The sequence below is a fragment of the Salvelinus sp. IW2-2015 genome, unplaced genomic scaffold (genome assembly GCF_002910315.2).
Source record: "Salvelinus sp. IW2-2015 unplaced genomic scaffold, ASM291031v2 Un_scaffold2762, whole genome shotgun sequence".
In the NCBI taxonomy this organism is placed as follows: domain Eukaryota; kingdom Metazoa; phylum Chordata; class Actinopteri; order Salmoniformes; family Salmonidae; genus Salvelinus; species Salvelinus sp. IW2-2015.
This window is the reverse complement of record NW_019944065.1, coordinates 110,612-123,214: the sequence shown is the minus strand read 5'-3', so window position 1 is coordinate 123,214 and position 12,603 is coordinate 110,612. Positions and strand designations below refer to the sequence as shown.

The 12,603-nt window shown below is 36.8% G+C and overlaps 1 pseudogene; it reads left to right on the top strand.

Moving 5' to 3' along the window:
* The first annotated feature begins 11,576 nt into the window (after positions 1–11,576).
* LOC112074688 (receptor for retinol uptake stra6-like) overlaps positions 11,577–12,603 on the top strand; it is a 37,737-nt pseudogene continuing 36,710 nt past the window's right edge.

Sequence of the window (12,603 nt, the reverse complement as noted above, 5' to 3'; positions counted from 1 at the left end):
TGAATCCGCGTCCCAAGTGGAACCTATTCCCTTTATAGTGCACTACTTTTTGACCAGAGCCCTTTGGGGAATGGGGTGCCATTTTGGGACACAGTATATATAGCTCTTATCAGATGTGGGCTGTGGAGAAAGGGACATGGGACAGAAAATAAATAACAGGATAAATAACAGGACATAACAAGGCTCCATTTTGGAAACAGAGCAATTTAAACCTCAGAATGACAACAACGTTTCATACTCTGCTTTATTCCTCCAATGACTGAAGGGACATTGGGATGCCAGTTAGACAGCTGCAGGGAACATACAGTAATAATAATAATTAGTGAGGAGAGAGAGAGAGAAGAGAGAGAGAGAGAGAGAGAGAGAGAGAGAGAGAGAGAGAGAGAGAGAGAGAGAGAGAGAGAGAGAGAGAGAGAGAGAGAGAGAGACAGAGAGAGAGAGAGGACAGAGAGAGAGAGAGAGACGAGAGAGAGAGAGAGAGAGAGAGAGAGACGAGAGAGAGAGAGAGAGAGAGAGAGAGAGAGAGAGACAGAGAGGAGAGAGAGAGACAGAGAGAGAGAGAGAGAGACAGAGAGAGAGAGAGAGAGAGACAGAGAGAGAGAGACAGAGAGAGAAGACAGAGAGAGAGAGACAAGAGAGAGAGAACAGAGAGAGAGAGAAGAGAAGAGAGAGAAGAGAGGAGAGAGAGAGAGAAGGAGAGAGAGAGAGAGAGAGAGAGAGAGAGAGAGAGAGAGAGCGAGAGAGAGAGAGAGAGAGAGAGAGAGAGAGACAGAGAGACAGAGAGAGAGGGACAGAGACAGAGAAGAGAGAATTGTAATGTTATATTCTACACATTGTCACTGTCTGTAATGTTATATTCTACACATTGTCACTGCATATAATGTTATATTCTACACATTGTCACTGCATATAATGTTATATTCTATACATTGTCACTGTCTGTAATGTTATATTCTACACATTGTCACTGTCTGTAATGTTATATTCTACACATTGTCACTGTCTGTAATGTTATATTCTATACATTGTCACTGTCTGTAATGTTATATTCTATACATTGTCACTGTCTGTAATGTTATATTCTACACATTGTCACTGTCTGTAATGTTATATTCTACACATTGTCACTGCATATAATGTTATATTCTACACATTGTCACTGTCTGTAATGTTATATTCTACACATTGTCACTGCATATAATGTTATATTCTACACATTGTCACTGCATATAATGTTATATTCTACACATTGTCACTGTCTGTAATGTTATATTCTACACATGTCACTGTCTGTAATGTTATATTCTACACATTGTCACTGTCTGTAATGTTATATTCTACACATTGTCACTGTCTGTAATGTTATATTCTACACATTGTCACTGTCTGTAATGTTATATTCTATACATTGTCACTGTCTGTAATGTTATATTCTACACATTGTCACTGTCTGTAATGTTATATTCCACATATTGTCACTGTCTGTAATGTTATATTCTACACTTTGTCACTGTCTGTATTGTTACATTCTACACATTGTCACTGTCTGTAATGTATATTCTACACATTGTCACTGTCTGTAATGTTATATTCTACACATTGTCACTGTCTGTAATGTTATATTCTACACATTGTCACTGTCTGTAATGTTCGTCTGAAAAGGAGTTACAGTTCTCAGCAGTATTGATATTGATTTTTGTCCCTCCCTGACCTTAGAGAGCCTTTTTATGTCTCTATTTGGTTTGGTCAGGGTCTGATTTGGGGTGGGCATTCTATGTTTTTTGTTTTCTATGATTTTGTATTTCTATGTTTTGGCCGGGTATGGTTCTCAATCAGGGACAGCTGTCTATCGTTGTCTCTGATTGGGGAACCATACTTAGGTAGCCTTTTTCCCTTCTTTCTGTGTGGGAAGTTAACTTTGTTTGTGGCACATAGCCCTTAAACTTCACGGTCGTTTTTGTATTGTTTATTGTTTTTGTCTGTGTTATTTCTAAATAAAAGGAATATGTACGCTCACCACGCTGCACCTTGGTCCTCTTCATTCGACGGCCGTGACACTATTGATATTGATATTGACTTTGACTTTATTGATTCTTGCTCACAGTTTACAAAAAACWGAAGAAATGCAAAATTAATATCATAAACAGTTGCATAGAAAATAGCATTGGACACACTTGTATGTAATGAAATCAGTAGTATTTATATTAGACCTTATCTCATAAAACATGTGTTTAACCTTTCACACATTCTGCATTTCTGAAATATAAATACTAAAATATCAGAGAGTCAAAGACTTCCACCTTCAGAACCTCGGCAACCGGCTGTGAATTCCCATCAGACTTCCTGAGTCCTTTAGACTCCGTCCCAAATGGAGCCCTGCTCCCTATCTAGTGCACTACTTACAGACCAGGGCCTTTCCTGTCCACAAACTGGCCCAGTTACTTACGTTTACAAAATGAAACACCGAAACATTCAGAAGTAGTTTTGAGCCAGTTGTGGCCGTCTGGCCGAGCTCCCAGAATGCCAGCTAGATAAGGAACGCCACTCAGTATTAGTGGTCTAACACCAACAGAAGGGCTTAATAGTTCAGAAACAGGACTATGCAGCAGGAGGCAGTCCTGGACACCTGTGAGGAGACATCAAACAACTGTTTGAGAAGCAGCTTAGCTCAGAAGCAGCAGCCAAGGGTCCCAAAATGGCACCCTATTCCCTGCATAGTGCACTACTTTTGACCAGATCCCTATGGGTCCTGGCCACAAGTTAGTGCACTACATAGGGAATAGGGTGCCATTTGGGACAAAGACAATTGGAATACAGCACTGTCTCTGATACACACACACACACACACACACACACACACACACACACACACACACACACACACACACACACAACACACACACACACACACACACACACACACACACACACACACACACACACACACACACACACACACACACACACACACACAGCAGGAGAAGATTCTAGCAATGCTTAACCACTATTTGAGTTCCACCTTCATGCTCTGGTCATAGACACTATAAGCAGTACAGTAGCTTGGTGTGGGAACAGTATCAAGAGTTACATTAAAAACATTGAGACAACCATTACAACGCCACATGAAAACAACCAGTGTTGAAATCTACCACCATTTCAAAGCTTGGACAAACACATGGATCAGCTTGAGAATCAAATGAACCGATGAACCCCATTCGCCCTCAGGCCCTATCAGACCTTTGTAACAAGCGGTTTCTCCTCCTCCAGAGGCCTAAGCCTTCTCAGCAGGGTCTGAAGGAACAGACATAGCACCCTTCTCAGCCTTCAGCCAGAACCCTTAGCCGTTAGCCTGCTGCGTGCCAAGGCCTTGGGAGGGACCTTCATCATCTAATCCACAAAGCAGAAAGCTTAGGCTCTCCATCCTACCCTCCCCCTGCCCCTCTCCTCCCTCCCTCTCCTCCTCTCCTCCCTCCCCACTCCTTCCTCTCTCCTCCCTCTCCCTCTCCTTCCCCCCTTCTGCCACCCCTCTCCCTCCTCCCTCTCCTCCCCCCTCTTTCCTCTCCTCCTTCCCCCTCTCCTTAATCTCCTCCCCTCCCCTCTCCTTCCTCCCCCTCTCCCTCCTCTCCTCCCCTCCTCCCTCCCCTCTCCTCCCTCCCTTTCTTCCTCTCGTCCCTCCCCCACTCCTTCCTCTCTCCTCCCTCCCCACTCCTTCCTCTCTCCTCCCTTCCCCAGTCCTTCCTCACTCCCCCTCCCCCACTCCTTCCTCTCTCCTCCTTCCCCCTCTCCTTCGTCTCCTCTCCCCCTCTCCTCCTCTCCCTCCTTCCCTCTTCCTTCCTCCCTCCTCTCTCCCCCTCTCCTTCCTCTCTCCTCCTCTCCCACTCCTCTCTCCCTTTCCCTCCTCCCTTCCTCCCCTCTCCTCCTCTCCTCCCTCTCCCACTCCTCCCACCCTTTCCCTCTCCTCCCTTCCCCCCCTCTCCTTCCTCTCCTCACTCTCCACTCCTCCTCCCTTTCCCTTCCCCCCCTTCCTCCTCTCCTTCCTCACCTCCCTCCCCCTCTCTTCCTCTCTCCTCCCTCTCCTACTCCTCCCTCCCTTTCCCTCTCCTCCCTTCCTCCCCCTCTCCTTCCTCTCCTCACTCTCCCACTCCTCCCTCCCTTTCCCTCTCCTCCCTTCCTCCCCTCTCCTTCCTCTCTCTCACTCTTCCACTCCTCCTCCCTTCCCCCCCTCCTTCTCTCCTCCTTCCCCTCTCTTCCTTCTCCCCCTTCCCCTCTCCTTTTCTCTTATTGTATGAGCTGGCTCACAGGTTGAGATTATGGAGCTCTGAACCCCTCTAACCAGACAACCATCCCTTTTGTCCTGAGTTGGAGAGAGTCCACTGCTTTCTTCTTCAATGAGGAGAGAAAATGATGCTGCAGGAAAATCAACTATGATGATTGTGTTTGATTTATTGGGAACCCAAAACGTAGATGTCTGACCCGGTTCCATTCATTAAAACAGCAGAGACGGCGGTAGATGTCCTATCTGCTTCTTTCTGTTGCCTGCTCGTAGTAGACCATTAAATACACAACTAGTAAACCGTGGACCAAGCAGGGCTCAGGGAGGCTCTTTACAGCCGCATATTCTGGATGTAATAAATAATGACAGTTAATATTGCAGAAACCTCAGAAACAAAGCTACAGGATGCCTTATTGAGTGTTTCAGAACCTTTCTCTCACGTATAAAGTGTTAAACATTCTCTCTCTTCCCTTGCCCTGAGACCAATCCCACCAGCACAAAAGCTAGCCCCTGTTAGAATAAGAGACTTTCAACCAGTGATTTTTCATCATATTAAAGCTAAGCTCTTTGAGTAACAGGCAGTGTGAAGCGAGCAGGTTAAACCACGTTGCAGCACAGACGTATTTCTCAATCTCACTGAGAGATCTGGTCAGCTGGAACATGTGATTTTCAGAACGTTTTTCTGAGCTGTTGTTCATGTTGCCCGTCAGACAGAGCAGCACAGGTACAGCCTTAGGTTGTCCGATGAATTTATATCAACATTATATTTAATAAACTTTATATTTATGTTAACTTTATTATTTATATTGACTTATATTTATAACTTTATAATATTAACTTTTATATTTATGTTAACTTATATTATATATTATATTAACTTTATATTTATTAACTTTATTTTAGATATTTATATTATTTATTTATGTAACTTATATTTATATAACTTTTTAATATTTATATTAACTTTATATTATATTAACTTTATATTTATATTAACTTTATATTTATATAACTTATATTTATATTAACTATAGTTTTTAATATTAACATTTATATTAACTTATATTTATGTTAACTTTATTATATGTACTTATTTTATATTACTTTATTTATTACATTTTTAATACTTAATTTATATTAACTTTTATATTTATATTAACTTTATATTAATTAATTTATTATTTATGTTAACTTTATATTTATATTAACTTTATAATTTATGTTAACTTATATTTATTGTAACTTTATATTTATGTTAAACTTTATAATCTATATATAGTTAATTCTTATTAATATATTATGAATAACTCTATATATTATATACTTTAACTCTTATTATTTACTGTTTAAACCTGTTCAACTTATATGTTTAAAATCTACTCTATATTTATTTTAACTCATGTAGTTCTTATATATTTAATTTATATTACTTATTATTAACCTTTACTATTTATATTAAACTTTATATTATGTTAACTTATTTATTAATTACTTATAGACTTAATTTGTAACTACTATCTAATTAACTTTATCTAGTATAATTTTATATCTTTCTTAATATATATTAACTTATATTTATATTTAACTTCTGTATATTTATGGTAACTTTATTATACTAATTTTTATTATTAACTTTATATTTATAGTTAACTGTTATAATTTATGATTAACTTTATATTTTATAGTCAACTCTATATTTATGTTAAATTTATATTTATGTTAACTTATATTTTATTACTTTATATTACTATATTATATTATGTACTTTATATTTAATATAAATTCTATATTATGTTAACCTTATTTTATAGACTTTATATTAATAACTTATATTATAGGTTAACTTTATATTTATGTTAACTTATATTTATATTAACTCTTATGATTTATATTAACTTATTTATCAACTTTTTATTTAATCTATATTTTCTAACTATTTATATTAACCTATATTTATATTAACTTTATATTGTATATAACTTATTATATTTATATTACACTATATTTATGTTAACATTAATATTTATGTTAACTTATATGTATGGTTAACTTCTTATACTTTATAATTTATTTATGTTTAAATTTATATTATTGTTAATATTATCATAATTTTATATTAACTTTATACTTTATGAATTATACTGATATTTATATATTTAACTTTTAGTACTTTATCCTATAACACCTTTTAACTTATTTATTATTAACTTTATATTTATGAATTTATTTGTTAACTTAATTTAATTATTATACTTTAATTATTTATATTAACTTTAATACTTATGTAACTTATAATTTATAGTCCTTTATATATATTACTTATATTTATAGTTTAATTTATTTACTTTATATTATGTTAACTTATATTTAGTAATTTATGTTCAATTACTTTATATGTTAATTACTTATATTATACTAAGCTTTATATTTATGTAACTTTATATTTTGTACATATACTAATTAACTGTTACTATTATATTAACTTTATTTATAATAACATTTATATAGTTAACTCTATATTTATACTTATATTATGTATAACTTTATATTTATATTAACTTTTATTTATATTAACTTTAATATTTATATGTAACTTTATATTAATATTAACTTTATATTTATGTTAACTTTATATTGTATATATTTATATTAAACTTTATATTTATATTAACTTTATATTTATATTAAACTTTATATTATGATTAACTTTATATTTATATTAACTTATAATTTATGTTAACTTACTATTTATATTATTTTATTATTAACTTTATATTTATATTAACTGGTATATTTTATGGTTACTTTATATTTATTATTACTTTATTATGATATTAACTTATTAGTTATGTTAACTTATATTTATGTTTAACTTTATATTTATAATCAACTTATATTTATATTAACTTTATATTGTTATTAACTTTATATTTATATTAACTTATATTTATGTTAAACTATATTTATATATTTATATTAATGTTATATTTATGGTTAATTTTATAGTTTATATTAACGTTTATATTTATATTAACTTTATATTTATATTGAACTTTATATTTATGTTAAAACTTTATATTTATATTATTTATATTTTATGTTAACTTTATATTTATATTACTTTAGTATTTATATTAACTTTATATTTATATTAACTTTATATTTTGTTAACTTATATTTATATTATTTATATTTAACTTTATATTATATTAACGTATATTTTATATTAACTTATATTTATATAACTTTATATTTATATTGAATTATTATATTTATGTTTTAACGTTTATATTTTATGTTCGGGGGTTAACTTATATTTATATTAACTTTATATTATGTTAACTTTATATTTATATTAAACGTTTATATTTATATTAACTTTATATTTTATGTTTAACTTTATAGTATATTTATTTTTATGATTTAACTTTATTATTTATATTAACTTTATATTTATATTAACTTTATATTATTTAACCTTTATTATTTATATAACTTTATATTTATGTTAACTTTATATTTATGTTAACTTATATTTATATTAACTTTAGTATTTATGTTAACTTTTATATTTATATTGTGAACTTTATATTTTTATGTGTAAGCTTTATATTTATATTAACTTTATATTTATTACTTTATGATTTATATTTAACTTTATATTTATGTTAACTTTATATTGTATGTATTAACTTATATTTAATGATTAAACTTTATATTTATGTTTAACTTATTTTATTAACTTATATTTATTAACTTTATATTATGTAAACTTTATATTTATTATTATTTAACTTTATAGTTTTATATTAACTTTATATTTATATTACTTTATTATTGTATATTAGCTTTAATATTTATAGTTAACTTTATATTTATATAACTTTAATATTTATGTTAACTTATATTTATTTAACTTATATTTATATTAACTTTTATATTTATGTATACTTTATTATATTATTTAATATTTATTTAACTTTATATTTTATTTAAACTTTATATTTATATTAACTTTATATTTATGTTAACTTTATATTTATATTAACTTTATATTTATGTTAACTTTATATTTATGTTAACTTTATATTTATATTTAAACTTTATATTATATGTAACTTTATATTTATATTAACTTTATATTTATGTTAACTTTATATTTATTATTAAACTTTTATTTATGTTAACTTTATAATGTTATGTTAACTTTATATTTATGTTACTTTATTAACTATATATTTGATGATTAAACTTCTATATTATATAGTTAACATATATATTTATAGTTACTTTAATATTTATGTTAACTTTATATTTATGTTAACTTATATATAAAGTGAACCATCATTCATCATTGTGACAGGGATTACAGGACATCGCAGGTCTTGTAGCACACACACATGGTGTCTTCCTGCTGCAGGAGTACCAACCTCCACTAAAACAACACCAACACAATGGCCTGTCTTCCTGCGGCAGGAGTACCAACCTGCCACTAAAACAACACCCAACACATGGCCTGTCTTCCTGCCAGGGAGTACCAACCTCCACTAAAACAACACCAAAACACATGGCCTGTCTTCCATGCTGCGAGGAGTACCACCTCCACTAAAACAACCACCGAACACATGGCCTGTCTATCCTGCTGCAGGAAGTACCAACCTCCACTAAAACACCACCAACACATGGGCCTGTCTTTCCTGCCTGCAGGGTACCAACTCCACTAAAAAATCAAAACACCAACACATGGCACTGTCTTCCTGCTGCAGGAAAGTCCATCCTCCCTAAACAACCACCGAACACATGGCCGGTCGTCCTGCTGCAGGAGTGACCAACCTCACTAAAAACACCCAAACACATGGCCTGTCCTTCCTGCTGCAGGGGAGTACAACTCCACTTAAAACAGACACCAAAACACATTGGCCTGTCTTCCTGACGTGACAGGTAGACCAACTCCATGAAACAACACCAACACATGGCCTGTGCTTCCTGGCTCGCAGGAGTTCACCAACTCCGCACTAAAACAACACCAACACATGGCCTGTCTTCCTGCGCGCAGGAGTGACCAACCTCCACTAACAACAACACCCAAGCACGGCTGTCTTCTGCTGCAGGGGAGACCAACACCTCCACTAAAACAACACCAACAGCATGGGCCTGGTCTTCCTGCTTGCGGGAGTTACCACCATCCACTAAAACAACACCAACACGATGGCCTGCGTCTTCTGGCTGCAGGGAGTGACCAACTCCGAAAACAACACCCAACACATGGCGCTGTCTTCCTGCTGCAGGAGTACCAACCTCCACTAAAACAACACCAACACATGGCCTTGTGCTTGCCTGCCTGCAGAGTGACCAGACCTCCACTGAAAACAACACCAAACACATGGCCTGTCTTCCTGCTGCAGGAGTACCAACCTCCACTAAAACAACGACAACACATGGCCTGCTTCTGCTGCAGGAGGAGGAACCACCTCCACTAAAACAACACCAACACATGGCCTTCTTCCTGGCTGCAGGAGTACCCAACCTCCACTAAGAACAACACCGTAACAGCATGCCTGTCTTCCTGCTGGCAGGAGTACCAGACCTCCACTAAAACAACACGCAACCACATGGCCTGGTTCTGCCTGTGCGGAGTACCAAGCCCTCCACTAAAAACAACACCAAACACAGGCCTGTCTTCCTGCCTGCAGGAGTACCAACCTCACTAAGAACAACACCAACACGATTGGCCTGTCTTCCTTGCTGCAGGGTACCAACCTCACTAAAACAAACACCAACCACATGTGGCCTGGTTTCCTGCTGCAGGGGGTACCCAACCTCCAGCTTAAAACAACACCAACCACATTTGGGGCTGTTCGCTGCTGCAGGAGTACCCAACCTCCACTAAAACAACAACCAACACATGGCCTGTCTTCCTGCCTGCGAGGAGTACAACCTCCACTAAAACAACACCAAACATGGCCTGTCTTCCTGCTGCAGGAGTACAACCTCCACTAAAACAAACACCAGACACATGGCCTGTCTGTCCTGCTGCAGGAGGTTACCAACGTGCCACGTAAAACAACACCAACACATTGGGCCTGTGGCTTCCTTTGCTGCAGGGAGTACCAACCGTCCCACTAAAACAGACACAACACATAGGCCTGTCTTCCTGCCTTGCAGGAGTACCAACCTCCACTAAAACAACACCAACACATTGCCTGGTCTTCCGCTGGCAGGAGTACCAAACCCTCCACTAAAACAAACACCAACCACATGGCCGGCTCTTTCCTTGCTGCAGGGAGGTACCAACCTCCACTAAAACAACACCAAACACATGGCCTGTTCTCCTGCTGCAGAGTACCAACTCCACTAAACACACCCAACACATGGCCTGTCTCCTGCTGCAGGAAGTACCAACCGTCCACTAAAAACAACACCAACACATGGCCTGTCTTCCTGCTGCAGGCAGTACCCAACCTCCACTAAAACAACAGGCCAACACATGGCCTTCTTCCTGCTCAGGAGTTTACCAACCTCCACTAAAACAACACCAACACAGGCCTGTCTTCCTGCTGCAGGAGTACCAACTCCACTAAAACAACACCAACACATGGCCTGTCTTCCTGCTGCAGGAGTACCAACCTCCCACTAAAACAACACCAACACATGCCTGTTTCCCTGCTGCAGGACTACCAGACCTCCACTAAAACAACACCCAACACCATGGCCTCTTCTTCCTGCTGCAGGAGTACCAACCTCCACTAAAACAACACCAACACAATGGCCTGTCTTTCCTGCTTGCAGGAGTTCAACCTGCACTAAAACAACACCAGACACATGGGCCTGTCTTTCCTGGCTTGCAGGAGTTACCAACCTCCCACTAAAACAGACACCAACCAACATGGCCTGTCTTCCTGCTGCAGGAGTACCCAACCCTCCACTAAAACAACACCAACACAATGGCACTGTCTTCCTTTGCTGCAGGCGAGTGACCAACTCCACTAAAACAACACAAACACATGGCTGTTTCCGTGCTGCAGGAGTACCAACCTCCACTAAAACAACACCAACACATGGCCTGTCTTCCTGCTGCAGGAGTACCAACCTCCACTAAAACAACACCAACGCAGAGGGAACATTATTATTGGCTCGCTACTTCAATCATGAAACTGAGGTCACTAGAGGTCAAAAGGGTTTTCACCTTCATCCCTCTCGCCATCCTTCTCACACCCCTTGGCCCTGGTCTCCCTCCCTCCTGTCTTTGTGTGCTGTAGTAATCTGGGGTGTTATGTGGTTAGTGTGTGTGGAATGTATTGGGGTAAGGGTGCATGTTAGACTCTGTTAGAGTGTGTTCTAAACTCCTACAGCAGGGACAACTGGACACCGGACCAGAGGTCTCTCTCTGTACCTCAGACGCTGCACAACCTCAACTCAAAGCTACCCGACACACAGTGYAGTAAGCTACAACTCTCAATACAATATTTATTGATCGGGAAGTGCTGCGCTGCGTTGGAGAGACGGTTGATGATCGAGAGGGGCTAGGTGGATTTCCTCTYGTTTTCACCCGTCAGCGTGGACAACAGAGACGAGGTCAAGATGAACCAGACCAAGGTGGTAGAAGAGGAACTGTATAACTACTATGACTACTCAGACTGGTACTCCAACAATATGGAACCCACCAGACCTCCAAAAGAGTAAGTATGGGGGTCAGTAAATAGTATACCATTTAGCCCAACGGTTTTTATCCAAAGCGACTTACAGTAATACATACATTTTCGTATATAGGTGGCCACAGCACAGCGGGAATCAAATTGTTCAATCCTGATGTTGCAAGCGTCATGCTCTACCAACTGAGCCACAACAGGATCAGTGCAATGAATTATGGGGGACTGTGTAATAATGTTATTATGATTTAATTTAATCTAAGATCAGAGTTTCTCAATCACTGACCTGCATGGGCCAAAGTATAGCTGGTTTTCAATRCTTCCAGTTTTTCCATCCGTGATTACATTTTCTATTACAAATGGCATATTTTCAGTTCTTAGGTGAAACTCTTGTCAGATTCGCTACCGAGAGCACAGTCAAGCTGAACAGGATTGCCAGGGAGTTTGTTTTTGTTCTGCGTAAATGTTTTCTGACGGTCATTGCTCAGCTTGTMTTACATGACTGTTTCAGAGTCATTCTCCCATGTGACCCCACAGCGGACGACCAGCTGTTTCACATCTGCATCGCTTCAGCATCTGTAAGTATCAGGCCTACTGACTATATTCAATATTTACACCGGGTGAAAACGTTTTACTGAACCTTAAACAGGAAGTAATGTTGAGACCAAGGTCTCTTTTACT